Genomic DNA, 15,257 nt, shown 5'->3' with positions numbered 1-15,257 from the left:
CTGCGGTGCTTTTAGTGTCTCCGCATTCCACAGCACGCCACATAAGTTTGCATATTATAAATGTAGCCGTTTCAGAGAGAAAAGCGGCCAAAGTGACGATCTCGCATTACGTCGATACGATAGCAAATGACGAAAACGGTGCGATGTCTAAGGTTTTTACTATTTATGGACACGTTTTACATTATCTTGGGTAACATGGCTGCCAGCCGTTGTTACATGCAAAATATTATGGTCCTCGGTCATGTCCAAGACACCAAAGCCACCTAATAAGTCAATAATCGATAACTGAAACTTGAATTGTACTGCTCTTTACTGGCCGATTACATAATTTTAGAAGCTTCTTCTGTGTTCTACTATGGTCTTTTTAGTGTGTCCACCTACCGCAGCACGCCACATAGGTTTGCAGACGATATATGTAACCGTTTGAGAGAGAAAAGCTTCCAATGTGACGATCTTGCAATCCGTCGATACGATAGCAAATGAAGAAAGCTTTGCGATTTCTCAGGGTTTTATTACATATGGACCCTCTTCACATTCTCTCGTGCAACGTGACTGCCAGTCGTTGTTTGATGCAGAATCTTAAGGTCGTCGGTCATGTCCAAGGCACCAAATCCACCTAATAAGTCAATAATCGATAGCTAAAACTTGAATTGTACTGTTTCTAACTGACCGATACATCAAGTTAGAAAGTTTCTTGTGTGTTCTACTGTGGTGCTTTTAGTGTCTCCGCATACCGCAGCATCCCACATAAGTTTTCAGACGATAAATGTAATCGTTTGATAGAGAAAAGCGGCCAATGTGACGATCTGGCATTAAGTCGGTTCGATAGCAAATGAAGAAATCGGGTGGATTTCTCAGGTTCTTACTACATATGAACACTTTTCACATTCTCCCGTGCAACGTGGCTGCTAGACCTCCCTTCATACAAAATCGTAAGGTCATAGCTCATGTCCAAGGCACCAAAGCCGGCTAAAAAGTCAATAATCGATAACAAACCTTGAATTGTACTGCTTCTTGCTGTCTATTAATCAACTTAGAAGCTTCTTCTGTGTTCTACTATGGTGCTTTTAGTGTCTCCGCATACCGCAGCACGCGACATAGCTTTGCACACGATAAATGTAACCGTTTTCGAGAGAAGAGCGGCCAATGTGACGATTTGGCATTACGTCGATTCGATAGCAAATGACGAAAACGGTCGGATTTCTCAGGTTTTTAATACATATGGACACTTTTCACATTCTTCGTGTAACGTGGCTGCCAGGTCTCGTTTCATGCCAAATCTTAAGGTCGTTGTTCATGTCCCAGGCACCAAAGTTGGCTAATAAGTCAATAATCGATAACTAAACTTCAATTGTACTACTTCTTACTGGCCGATTACATCAACTTATAAGCTTCTTCTGTGTTCTACCTTATTGCTATTAGTGCCTCCACGTACCGCAGCACGGAACATAAGTTTGCAGACGATGAAGGTAACCGTTTCAGAGAGAAATAAAAAATTCCGTGTCTGTGTTTACTGCCTGCTCATATTGTTTAAAGCAGGTTGCTCTAAATGCCCAGTGGATCTGATTCCCTTGATACATTCTAAACAAACTCGGAATGGGAAAGACCGAGCTCTGCTTATACTTATAGTCTGGAAAGTTGATATATCTTAGACAGTAAAATATGACTGTAATAGATGTCCACTGAGTATTCCCATTTATACTGAAATTAGCTTTGAACAACAAATTATTAATTGGCCACCTAGTCATGACTCAATAGCTACTAAGATCTTTCACTGGTGAAGGAGGTGACGACGTTGTTATGTCCATTAGAGGCTTCTGTAGCTTGCTGAGAATGATGTAAAATAATTGTGCCATGTGATTTTCTATGGAGTTTCAGAGTATGTTCTATACTGGTGCAGGACATTCATTCCTGCTGTTCTCATTATAGGCAATCCTAGATTCTGAATCTCAAACACCAGAAGATTAGAAACAGCAATGCAACCTCTGTCTTCCTGGCTGTGCACTATTTCAAAGTCTCTTCTCATTGTGCAGTACTTGTAGATTATTGTAAATAGATTATCTGTAATATTTAGAACATCTCATTCTAAACTTTCTAAATAATGGGTCTTTTCTGTTATGACCATGTCATAACGCCGAGGTCGGCGTTTTACTCCGAGGTCGGCGGTTTTCCCCGAGGTCGGCGTTTTTCCCCCGAGGTCGGCGTTTTTCCCCGAGGTCGGCGTTTTTCCCCGAGGTCGGCGTCTTTCCCCGAGGTCGGCGTTTTACCCCGAGGTCGGCGTTTTTCCCCGAGGTCAGCGTTTTTCCCCGAAGTCAGCGTTTTTCCCCGAGGTCAGCGTTTTTCCCCGAGGTCGACGTTTTTCCCCCGAGGTCGGCGTTTTTCCCCCGAGGTCGGCGTTTTTCCCCCGAGGTCGACGTTTTACCCCGAGGTCGGCGTTTTCCCCCGAGGTCGGCGTTTTTCCCGATGTCGGCGTTTTCTCCCGAGGTCGGCGTTTTCTCCCGAGGTCGGCGTTTTACCCCCGAGGTCGGCGTTTTTCCCCCGAGGTCGGCGTTTTTCCCCCGAGGTCGGCGTTTTTGTCCCGAGGTCGGATCGGCGTTTTGTTTCCCGAGGTCTAGGAAGCTATCGATATATTGAAAATCGAAACTATTTTCATGTATATCGAACTATACTGATATGTGTTGTCATCTTGAAACACATATCTGACCACTAGATATCGTTATTTATCGAGTTAGCGATATATTTCGATATTTATTTATTTATTTCGTGAATCGTTTTCTTAGAGGTCAGATTTATTTTGAGACATCCATACATATCACATTATCGATTCATTTCGATATACCATTTTATTTCGAGGCCCAGTTTTGTATTGAGCAGTCGATTTATTTCTATATATCTGTCTATATCGAGTAGTCGACGTATTTCGAGATATCGATTGATTCAGTGTATCCGGTTATGTCGAGATATCGATTTATTTTGATATACCGACACAATACGGGTTGTCTATATATTTTGAGGTATCTATATATTTCCATGTATAGGTGTACTCCAGATAGCGATTTCTTTCGAGATATCGATATATTTCGAGATATCTCTATATCTCAAGTAACCATAAATTTCTAGATATCCCTATTTTTAGAGAAATCTTTGTATTACGAGGTATCGATATATTTCCAGATATGGATGTGTTTCTAGACCCCGCATCATATCGAGACCTCGAATTATTTCGAATTATCGATCCATTTCGTACGTCGTAATGCATCTTGATGTCTATACATTTCGATATTTCGACTCATTTCGATGTGTCGGTTGTTTTGGATGTGTCGGTTTATATCGAGGTTTTGATTTATCTCTGGGTCTCGATTTCTTTCGTGGTTTCGATTTATTTCGAGGTGTTGATTTATTTCGAGGTGTCGATGTATTTCGAGGTGACAATATATTGCGACCATACTTGTCGACTGCATCACCTTAGAACCTACTGTATTTCGTACAGAGTGGTGCGACTGCATACCTCAGCACGCGACATTAAATGCCAGACGATAAATGTAAACGTTTCTGAGAGAAAAGCGTTCATTCTGACGATTTCCCATTTCGTTATTAGGAAAACAAATGTAGAAAACGTAAGGTTTTCTTCGGTTTTTACTACACATTAACACTCCTCGCATTTTCCCGTGTGGTGTGGCTACCGGACCTCGGTCGTGCAAAATCGCAAGGTCCTATGTCAACTACAAGGCAGCAAATAAGGCCTATAATTGAATTTTCCATATCTAAAACAAGACAGACACTGCTCCTTACTTGTCGACTCCATCAACTTAAGCTTCTATTTCGTACAGAGTGGTGCGACTGCATACCTCGGCAGGCGACATTGATTGCCAGACGATGAATGTAAACGTTTCCGAAAGAAAAGCGTCCTATGTGACGAACTGGCACTACGTCAAACAAATGACGAAAACGTTAGGTTTTCTTCGGTTTTTCTGCCACTCAAAGTGCTGCCAACTTTAAATTCACCCCCTCCTCCCCCTCCCCAGTCATGGCGATCAGCTGGTGTGATACAAATGGACACAGGAAAGTAATAACGTTCCATGAAATCCCATTCCAGGGACGTTCAAGGGTAAACGTTCCAGACGGTTTATTTCCATTAAGACACGCATACTGGGCATCTACAATGCCACATCTACCAGATCGTTTCTATTGTCAGCAGTGGAAAACAAATCTGTACTGAAGTAGCCATAGTGAGACGCGGTTTTTGGTAGACGAAATAATAGGAATTCTCTAGCCACTGGTAATGATGATCTAATGAGAATTCTGTTATTGTTTTGAAAGATGCATTTAAATATGCATTGAACGTAGCTCCAAATTATTTTGAGAATTATAATTGTGGCATGATGAATCTACATTGGAGATTTTGTAATGCTAAACATTTCGATCTGAGAATACTTTATGTGATAGAACGGCATTGACCTTGTGTGTCATTAGGGTAAAGTTAATTTGCCGCCATTAACATGAAATTTGAAACTTCCTGGCAGATTAAAACTGTGTGTCCGACCGAGACTCGAACTCGGGACCTTTGCCTTTCGCGGGCAAGTGCTCTACCATCTGAGCTACCGAAGCACGATTCACGCCCGGTACTCACAGCTTTACTTCTGCCAGTATCCGTCTCCTACCTTCCAAACTTTACAGAAGCTCTCCTGCGAACCTTGCAGAACTAGCACTCCTGAACGAAAGGATATTGCGGGCACATGGCTTAGCCACTGCCTGGGGGATGTTTCCAGAATGATATTTTCAGTCTGCAGCCGAGTGTGCGCTGATATGAAACTTCCTGGCAGATTAAAACTGTGTGCCCGACCGAGTCTCGAACTCGGGACCTTTGCCTTTCGCGGGCAAGTGTTCTACCATCTGAGCTACCGAAGCACGATTCACGCCCGGCACTCACAGCTTCCTTTCAGGAGTGCTAGTTCTGCAAGGTTCGCAGGAGAGCTTCTGTAAAGTTTGGAAGGTAGGAGACGGATACTTGCAGAAGTAAAGCTGTGAGTACCGGGCGTGAGTCGTGATTCGGTAGCTCAGCTGGTAGAGCACTTGCCCGCGAAAGGCAAAGGTCCCGAGTTCCAGTCTCGGTCGGGCACACAGTTTTAATCTGCCAGGAAGTTTCATATCAGCGCACACTCCGCTGCAGAGTGAAAATCTCATTCTGGAAACATAAAATTTATCTTCCATTAACGTAAAATCTATTTTTCAGCGCACTGTAATAAGGACTCACTTCAGATGATTGGACAATTAAAGAGAACTCAAACTGTTATTTTAATAGTATTCGTAGGTCCAATGCAGCATTTACCGTGGACAGTCCCTGAGCCTAGACTGTCAGTTTTATCTAGGCAGCACTACTTTAAAAAAGCACTCCGTCTTCTGCCCACAAGTGGCCAATCAGGACCATCCTACCGCCACGTTATCCTCACTGAGGGTGGAGGAGGAGCTGGCTCTCCCACTCGTTGTGGTAGTTTCTTTTGACTGGAGCCGCTACTATTCGGTCGAGTAGTTCCTCAACTGGCATCGCAAGGCTGAGTGCAACCCGAAAAATGGCAACAGCACATCGCGGCCCAGATGGTCACCCATCCAAGTGCCGACCTCGCCCGATAGTGCTAAACTTCAGTAATCAGACGGGAACCGGTGTATCCACTGCGGCAAGGCCGTGGCCCCTACCACATTTACAAGATATTTTTGATCGTAGATCAGGTCCGATGGCTCGAAAGAATGGACGTTTACCATGTTATGCACATTTATATTTTCACTACGTCGACACAGATGGTCCAATTTCGACCATAGGTGATGGTAGCTATAATGATCGTGCCAAGCATTCCGTGTACATTAGTTGCACCCAAGTGTGTGGGCATCACAGCATTCGTGACATTTAAATTTGTTACTTCTTTGCTACTATATTCGCAATAAATTTCGCAGACAGTATCCGCATATGACGCTGAACGTACCTACAAAATTATATCATTGTACGACACATGTTTCAGGAGATACGTTATAAAAATTCAGGACAAGGCCAGACGCTGCATTGTACGGGCGTGGACGCACAGCTGTAAATAAATGCCTGGTCAACGCCATGCTTTTCCGCTAGTCATCTATAAAGATAAAAAATCCCCAATATTGTCCACCAGCGTATTTTTCAAAAACCTTTATTTTGTCATCCATTATTTTCCTGTAAAAATCGAAAATACCGTGTACCATTGTGTTTTTAAAAGTCGTCTCTTATTGTCATCTCTTTTTATGTATTTTAAGCCATCTATCGCTTGTGTAACCTGTGGCTACAAGTCCATTCCCTTTATGGGAGAATCGAAATAATACACAACGGAAAAAAGTGTGGGCCAATTTCTTCCTCATTTTTCGGAACTTCTGATAATAGTAAATCGTTGGCTTTTTGAGGGCGTGGTAGGTAGATACAAGAGATTAGTGTAAGATTAGAATTTGGGTCAAATATAGTGCCAGGAACTTCTGTTTCTATCTGGCTAGCTTCAGAGTACTTCACCATCTACTAAGTGATGCGTTTCAATGTGAATGGTGTGTTCTGTGCTAGGTCTACCCTTTACTGCACAATGCTGTTCCTTCGATGCTATTAAAACCAGGATGTTATCAAAACATATGCACAGTGGCAGACTGGAATCTGCAGAAATATTTCCAGTGGAGGGGAGTGCGGGAGGCGCGTCGGGGCTGGAGTGCATGATTCTGAAACTGGCACTGTGTGTACAAATCAGCTGGTCAGTTACGAGATGCAACAAGCTGCAAGACCCTAACTCTATAAGCGCTACAACTGGTCAAAGCTAAGGTTTAGCAGTATTGTGGAGAAGTCTTATCTGGAAGAGTATGAGTATACTGTAACGAATAAAACCTCTTTACTCCAGATTCCAGGGAGGGTTGGGGGCTATGGGTGAAAGTGCCCCTTTGCCTCTTCTCCCCTCCCCACCTCCTCCCCTCCCCGTCGAGGACGCCAATGGCTGGCCCGTTCATTTTGAGAACATCAGAGCTGCAGTAACCTTCCTGAAAAACTGTTCTAGATGTCTAAATCTACATCCATACTAGGCACGCTACCTGACGGTCTGTGGCGGAGGGTACTCTATCGGTTCTCCCTTCTATTCCAGTCTCATATTGTACGTGGAAAGAAGGATTGTCGGTATGCTTCTGTGTGGGCTCTAATCTCTCTGATTTTATCCTCATGGTCTCTTCGCTAGATATACGTAGAAGGGAGAAATATACTGCTTGACTCTTCGGTGAAGGTATGTTCTCGAAACTTTATCAAAAGCCCGTACCGGGCTACTGAGCGTCTCTCCTGCAGAGTCTTCCACTGGAGTTTATCTGTCATCTCCGTAACGCTTTCGCGATTACTAAATGATCCTGTAGCGAAGCGCGCTGCTCTCCGTTGGATCTTCTCTCTCTCTTCTATCAACCCTATCTGGTACGGATCCCACACTGCTGAGCAGTATTCAAGCAGTGGGCGAACAAGCGTATTGTAACCCACTTCCTCTGTTGTCGGATTGCACTTGTCTACATTGAGATTCAATTGCCATTCCGTGCACCATGCGTCAATTGCGCGTCAATCTTACCACGCAGAACTCCAGTGGGAATGTCGGTTATCGCTGAAACAACTGGTTTTCGGCTCACTTTAACCTAATTGTTAAAGCCCGTCACTATTCCAGTGCTTGTAATAACCGATTTTCAGTCTTTTATTTACATTATTTCCTCTAGTAAACGTAGGAATCCTACAAAGATTTAAAAAATTTGACTTTCTCAGTTTCTTGATAAATGGAATCAACACGTAAAATTAAATACTTTTATGATGACCTGCAGCCGTCCAGAACGAAATTAGAATTATATTAATACGGTCAGCTGCTCTCGGGTGTCGATATACATCAACGGGGACAGGTGACAATGTGTGCCCCGTCTGGGACTAAAGCCCGGGATCTCTTGCTTACATGGCAGACGCTCTGTCCATCTGAGCCACCGAGGGCACAGACTGCAGGGACTATCTCGCACAGGCCTCCCGCGAGACTCACATAGTATGTGCACACACTACATTCGTAGTGTCCCACACCAACACACTCATTACACGTGGAAGACATTCTTACCAAGTGCCGTAACAGTTCGGGGAATACGTGTGCATCTTCACAGAAGAAGGTCATGGCTGGTATTGCCAGAACCATATACGTATATGGATATGGTGTCTGTTCTTTCGGACATAATTTAAAATAAATAGTCAAATAAAACTTTGTCAGCTGTTCGCTGCTTCTCTCAAAATATGGCGAGTGCTTCCGTACTACAGAAAACTGCCAGTATTCTCCTACTGATTTTAGTTTTTAGAAGCTCTGCTCAAAAATTATATTGTAATCGGTTATCACAGCACTATGCGGGAGTTACGTATAGTCCTGCAATAAAGGGTGAATACTTCGGCTGGAGAACTCTTTTTCGTTTTAATTTCTCTGTTTTCAAGGGCTACAAGCAGATAACGGCATACTACGTAGACACAGGCAGCAGATCAGGCACTTTCTATTTTTATCCCGGAAATTTTAACTTTTTTCCTTGTATGATGTTTCAAGTCGACCAAATCAACCCATGTGCTTCACTCGTTACCGCATATCGTAAAATACTTCCAGACTTCCAGATGGTGCCATTCTGTGTTACAACTGACGTTCGACAACAGCGAGAAACTGCGTCCAGTCTCGCGCACTGCTTGTATAACAGGCACAATATTGTCTCGGCAATGCTGGACCAATCCATTTGTTGCTCGTTTCTGTCAGCAGTGTTATTAAAGTGGCATACATCACTTTTCCCATTTTTCTGTAATAACGCAGTATTTCAGAGCTATGGAAATCTTACGAATAAAAATTACTCGTCTTTTTTAAAAAAAGGTTTACTTGAAAACTAAAAATTTTACTGCGGCTTCTGTGGCTAATCGATATATCTGTTTTTACGTGGTTATCAGGAAAAAAAAGATACTTGTTATAACCGAGAGCAAACAAATACCGAAAGACATGGGTTATTCAGAACTAAAATACCCATATCGTTTTAACCGATCGGTTTTTCTATCTCTAAACTGAAGTGTCGCCATAGAAAAGTGTGTCGTTCCATCACTGTCCATAGCAACTTTGAGATATGTAAGTGTTTATGAGCAATATCGGCAAATAGAAACACGAAGAGGTAATAAGCATCTGAGCGATAGAATTTATTTCCCGATCAGAAAAGTCGAGTGACAGACAAGACTGAATCACTGTAATAGAAGTTATATGGAAAGCTGTGTAAAGGAAAATTTCCAGTTCTTTCGTGGATTCCAAAATTGAAGCAAATTCCGGGTCATCAAGGTGACATAGTCTTATACGGATAGTATTCCATGACTAACGTAATTGGCCCACATACTATACTGGTATACGGATAATATTACACGACTAACGTAATTTACCTGAAATAATGTACAAACATGTTACTATAACATTCGCTACTACTCATTACGCTAATTCACCTTCAGCCATTAAGCGCAAGCGCAGATCTCAGTTATGATACGTGCGCCATCCAAAAATTTATCAAGGTAGTATCTCAACACAACTACAAATGATCATTGTGTGTAAAATAAATAGAACACTTCATAAGAAGAACATGACAGGTTTGAATCATTCCCACCGCAAAGGATGAAAAATTCAGGCTCGCACACAAAACCACTTGATAACTAACCAGAAATTCAGATTAGTTGTAGCTTCGGTGACAATCGCCATTTTTACGTTTTCCCCGTAAACTAGATAATTATGAAACGTTAGCAACTACTCTAAAATATCTGCGGCAACGGCCTTGCCCCTGAGGTTGCATTGGTTCACGTGAGATCACCGAAGTTAAGTGCGTTGTCGGACGTGGTCGGCACTTGAATGGGTGGTCATCCAGGCCGCCATGCGCTCTTGCCATTTTTCGGGGTGCACTCAGCCTCGTGGTGCCAATCGAGGAGCTACTCGACCGAATAGTAGCGGCTCCGGTCAATGAAAACCGCCATAACGACGGGGAGAGCAGTGTGCTGACCCCACGCCCCTCCTGTTCGCATCCTCCACGGATGATGACGCAGCGGTCGGATGGTCCCGTCCCAGTAGGCCACTCGTGGACTGAAGACGGAGTGCTTACAAAGCAACTACTCTCCAGTGCATGGCCGTACTACTGAGACCTTGATGCCTGGCATCAACAACAGGTAGCAGCACACGAGGTTGGCTTACGCCTACTGCCGAATTTTGAGATCTGTCGTAAGCCTGCGTAAGCACGTGGGGCTTTCCGTCTTAAGTGCAAGCATATCCATTGCGTGTTCTGCCGCGCGACTTGAGTGGAATATTTCATTATTTCTGAAATTTTATAGAAATGTTTTTCGTTGTATATCCTCTCCATCGGTACTGAATTTACTGTAAAATTACTTGCTCACTTTTCGGAACTTCCGTTCATGGTAAATCGATATTATTAGAAGCCGTGGTAGACACGAGTCTAGTGTGCTTCACCTTCAGCACCTTCTGTGTCAGTCTCGGTTCCTATGTCGCTGATTTCACAACTAGCAGTTCGTTGTCTACTGAGTATACTGTCTCTTGTACGACACTATCCCTCCTACACTGAAAGGGGGAGACACAGGAAATTATAGGATTTTTGAAACATGTAGCTGTTAAGGTAATTTTGAAGCTAGGCATACGAAAATTTGTATCTGGTTTCTAGGTCAGAAATAAAGAAATATGTGTTCCATTATTACTGGGAATGAAGTGAAATAGCGGGTGAACATTTTATTTTGAGATAAATAATTATGGAATAACTATGAAAGTATTTTTAAGGCTACATCTACGAAAATTGGTATTTGACTTCAAGGTTACAAATAAGGAAATACGTGTTTTAGTGTTTTTGGAAGTTCAACCCCTAAGGGGATGAAATAGAGTGAGCTGGTGCGTTTCTGGCGCCAGTTTCCATCGATCGTTGCTTCGATCTTTGAGTCGCGGTCCAGAGGACACTGCTTCCTAAGCGACTGTAGTAGTTCTCTGCACGGACCCACATCGGGCTTACCGCGCTTACACTGGACACAGTTGCCAACAAATCTCCTGACATCGCGATATAGGTTGGGCCAAAACATGTGTTCCCGAACTCGGTTCTAGGTCTTGTATAGCGCCAAATGACCCCCGACCACCGAATCGTGGATATATCATGCTAACTCGTTCCTGTGGAATAGAGACCTTCACATCACCACGGTTGTCTCCCCCTTTACACAAGAGCCCCCCGCCCCCCCGAAGGCAACAGGGCAACAGCCAGTAACGACGTCGCCATCCGCCTACTGCTGCCTATTCGGTCCCCACCTGGGGTCCACAGCCTGTTTGCCGGCTGAGTCGCAGAAGAAACCGGGTGTCTCGGAGAGAAGGAAATTCGCTCCAAGATCCGGCTCCACGTGGCCCTTGCCTTCCCCAGACTCTCCCGCGAACATACGGCTAAGAGCGTCGCCAATTCATTGTCTCTGCCCCTAATATGCGGAACCTGGAGATAAATCTTGTCATCTTAACTTCGGCATGACTTTTAGCGAACTTATTAATCAAAGTTTAAGGGCTGGCACTGGGCAAGTAACTGACGGAGGCTCATTTGTTTCAGTTCAGTTGTAATGCTCACCTGTTCTCCAGATAAGGTTGTGTAGTATATGTCTCAGAAAACTCTCTACCCTTGATGTGTGTTGTGTTAGAGATAATTGGCAGCGGTCGACGCTAGCATACTGGGAACAGAGCACCACGGCGGCAGAGAGATGTTTAAGGCCATGTCCTCTCCTTTACATCTTCGGTTATGTTGTCACTTTCGCGTGATTCCATCGTTCCGGTGGAGAACTATAGCATCCAAAGTTCAATTGCATTGTCAAGTTGAGTATATTTCTATGTCACTCCCTGTCTCGTGGATCTCTCGTATTGATTTGAATCCTTGGTCTGCTCGCGTCTATCGCCAATTCACACGAAATATTGAAGCAACCTTATTTTAAGGGAATTGTCATATGGTCATGTTCTAGTTGTAATCATTCTAAGAATATTGTTGATTAATCAATTGAGTAAGTAAATTTGAAGGTCGGTTTGGTCAAAATTAAAGTACCTCCTTAATTGCTTTAATCATTTGTATATAGTTTTGTTATGGAAAGTTGGGTAGCCATACGTTAAAAAATCTGTTTCTTAGGCTTAATCTGTTTCTCTGCTGATTGGAAGTAATGAGAGTTCTGCTGCGCATTCTATGCACATTTGTACTATTTAAGTAAAGCCTTACCTAAGTATATTTACCTAGTCATATCCAAATTTGAAGTTTAACGGGTCTTGTTCCACGTAAAGAAATTTATTTATTATTTGTCCATTTGATCTGGCCTTATAAGGCAATCTCTTGTATTTTTGTGATTGTGATTTTATAATGCTTTTGATTGTAATAAAATGTGTAGCAACTACAACGGATTACTATTGTGATTTTGGTGTGTCACTACCACAATCCCATTACATAGAGGATGAAATGTTTCATGAAATATTTAATTATGAAAGCATTTTTAAAGCTAAATATATTTAAACCTGAATTTGGCTTCTCGGTTGAAGTAAAAATAAAAAAAATTACATGTCTCACTGTTTTTGATACATTCAATTCATAAGGAGGGGGAATATAGGATGAAATGTTTTATGAAAATAATTCAGTGTGAAAGAATTTTTAAAGATAAATCTATGGAAATTCTGTTATTGAAATATACGTGTTTCACTGTTTTTGGAACTACAACCTCCAAGGAGATGCGATAGGGGCACATGTATCCACTCACTCATCGCCTTCCAGCCCAACCTGCAAAGTATACAGACTTGAAATTTGATGAAGGTGTAAATATTACGCTGAAAGCACCATTTAAGAAGAGATTTTTCGAAATTCCACTCCTAAGGGGGTGAAATATGGGTTGAAAAGTTTTTTTTTTTTTAAATATGTCCCTATGTCACTGTTGAAGCTAGAACTACAAAACTACGAAAATGGACATTTGGTTTCTCAGCCAGAAACAAAAAAAAAGGTTTTTATCATTTTCCGAAATTCTTTCATTGGGGGGGGGGGGATAGAATAAATAGTGAAGGTTTTTTGAAAATAAATCATTATTAAAGAACTACTAAAGCATTGTTAAAGTTACATCTATGAAAATAGGTAATTGACTTCTCAGTTGGATGTAAAAAGAATGTGTTTCGTTGCTTTTGGAAATTTAACTCATTAATAGAGTGAAATAGGGGATGAAAAGTTTTATGAAATATTTCACTATGAAAGCATTTTTAGAATTAAATGGATGAAGATTTGAATTTGGCTCCTTGGTTCTAAATAGAAGAATACATGTTTAATTGTTTTTGAAAACCTAACTCCTAAAGGGTGTGAGATGTTTCTCAAAATGGTTCATTATGAAAGCATTACTAAATATATCTGACAATTCGTATTCGGCTCCTCTGTTAGAATTTTTAAAAACTATGTGTTTCAGTGGTTTTGGAACTTCGATAGTAAGGGGATGAAAATTTTAATCAAATATTTATTGCGTTATATTAAAATATGTTAAATCTGCATCTATGAAAACCGGTATTTCACTTCTCAGTTATATAAAAGAAATATGTGTTGCGGAATGAAAGATTCTATGGAGATATCACCACAAGAATACAAACGGCTTGATTAACAAAAACCTTCGACTCCAGCTGTCGGCATTGTTTTTTGGTCATTCAGTAAAAGACCATGCTTCAATGGCGTTAAGTTTAGAAAGTGTTGCAGTTTATAAAAGACATAAAAAAACGATTAAAGAAAAAAAAATCTTTGAAGAACATAAACGGTCTACGCAAGTAAAGAAGCGGATGATAAGTTAGCTCTTTATGCAAATGAGTTGGTCACTTTAAGTTAAGAGACATGTCATGCACCAGGAACCAAATATTATAGTTGCTACGATTGGCTAACGGAAAAGTTTTGCAGAATCACGGGAAATCACTTCTGCAAGTGGCTGAGAATCTCGTAATGGATAAAAATTCTGTACTGAGAATTCCAAGGTGGGAGATGCAAATTCCTCGAATTAGGAATTGTTAATCCACATGTGAAACCTGAGTACATAATCCCTGTGACATTTTATCAACGGTGTTCCATAGGGACAGGTTCTCATCCAAAAAGTTCGAAAATTCAATTTCTTTGTAGTTGCATTTTTTTTAAGGTGTACTTGTCCAGACTCTAGGAACGGAAAGGTTTTTTTCTTAATCCGTGCTTTAAAAAAGTTTCTACAGCCCATTGTTTGAAGCAGTGTCACGACTGCCATGAGCCGCGCGGGGTATCCGCCATGTCTCAAACGCCTTGTCACGGTTCGCGCGGCTCCCCCCGTTGGAGGTTCGAGTCCTCCCTTGGGCATCGTTGTGTGCGTTTGTTGTCCTTAGCATAAGTTAATGTAAGTAGTGTGTAAGCACAGGGACTGATGGTTCAAATGGCTCTGAACACTATGGGACTTAACAATTGAGGTCATCAGTCCTCTAGAACTTAGAACGACTTAAACCTAACTAACCTAAGGACATCACACACATCCATACTCGAGGCAGGATTTGAACCTGCGACCGTAGCGGTCGCACGGCTCCCGACTGAAGCGCCTAGAACCGCTCGGCCATATAGGCCGGTCTGTCATGTATTCTAGAGAAGCTGCCCGGTCGTCAGTGGCGCCTGTTCTTTCGAGAACAGTTACTATCTTCATATATATGGTTAAACGTTACCCAGCCATTGACCTTCGTCTGTGCGAATGCGCACAGATTGCCCGAAATCTTACGGGAATCGTCACCTTAGTGTGGGCCAGTATTGAGTGGATGGGCAAACACCTATTACGTACATTACGTTTGTGGATTGTGGCCGGTTGGAAATGTGAGTCTCACGGGAAGCGTGTAAGGGATAAATGCCTGCAGTCGCGGTATTCATCTGTGTCCTCGGTGGCTCAAATGGATAGAGCGTCTGCCATGTAAGCAGGAGATCCCGGGTTCGAGTCCCGGTCGGGGCACACATTTTCAGCTGTCCCCATCGAAGTATATCAACAACACCTGTCGGCAGCTGAGGGTTTCAATTAACTATCAATTGTGAAGGGGATTCGAAGAACCCTTTGCCAGGCACTTAAATGTGATTTGCAGAGTATCCATATAGATGTAGATCAAAGCTCGTCCCGTGACGCACGTGCACAAAATGATTCATACTGCAAACATACTCGCCGATAACACTGACGAATAACG

General features: G+C 42.3%; 1 non-coding gene across 1 annotated transcript; it reads left to right on the top strand.

Moving 5' to 3' along the window:
• Window positions 1-14,957: 14,957 nt before the first annotated feature.
• On the top strand, window positions 14,958-15,031 carry Trnat-ugu (transfer RNA threonine (anticodon UGU)). The gene has a single exon. It is a non-coding gene; the product is annotated as a tRNA-Thr (tRNA).
• Window positions 15,032-15,257: the final 226 nt, after the last annotated feature.

Source organism: Schistocerca gregaria, unplaced genomic scaffold (assembly GCF_023897955.1).
Source record: "Schistocerca gregaria isolate iqSchGreg1 unplaced genomic scaffold, iqSchGreg1.2 ptg000454l, whole genome shotgun sequence".
NCBI classification, from domain to species: Eukaryota; Metazoa; Arthropoda; class Insecta; order Orthoptera; family Acrididae; genus Schistocerca; species Schistocerca gregaria.
This window is presented reverse-complemented; position numbering and strand designations above follow the sequence as displayed.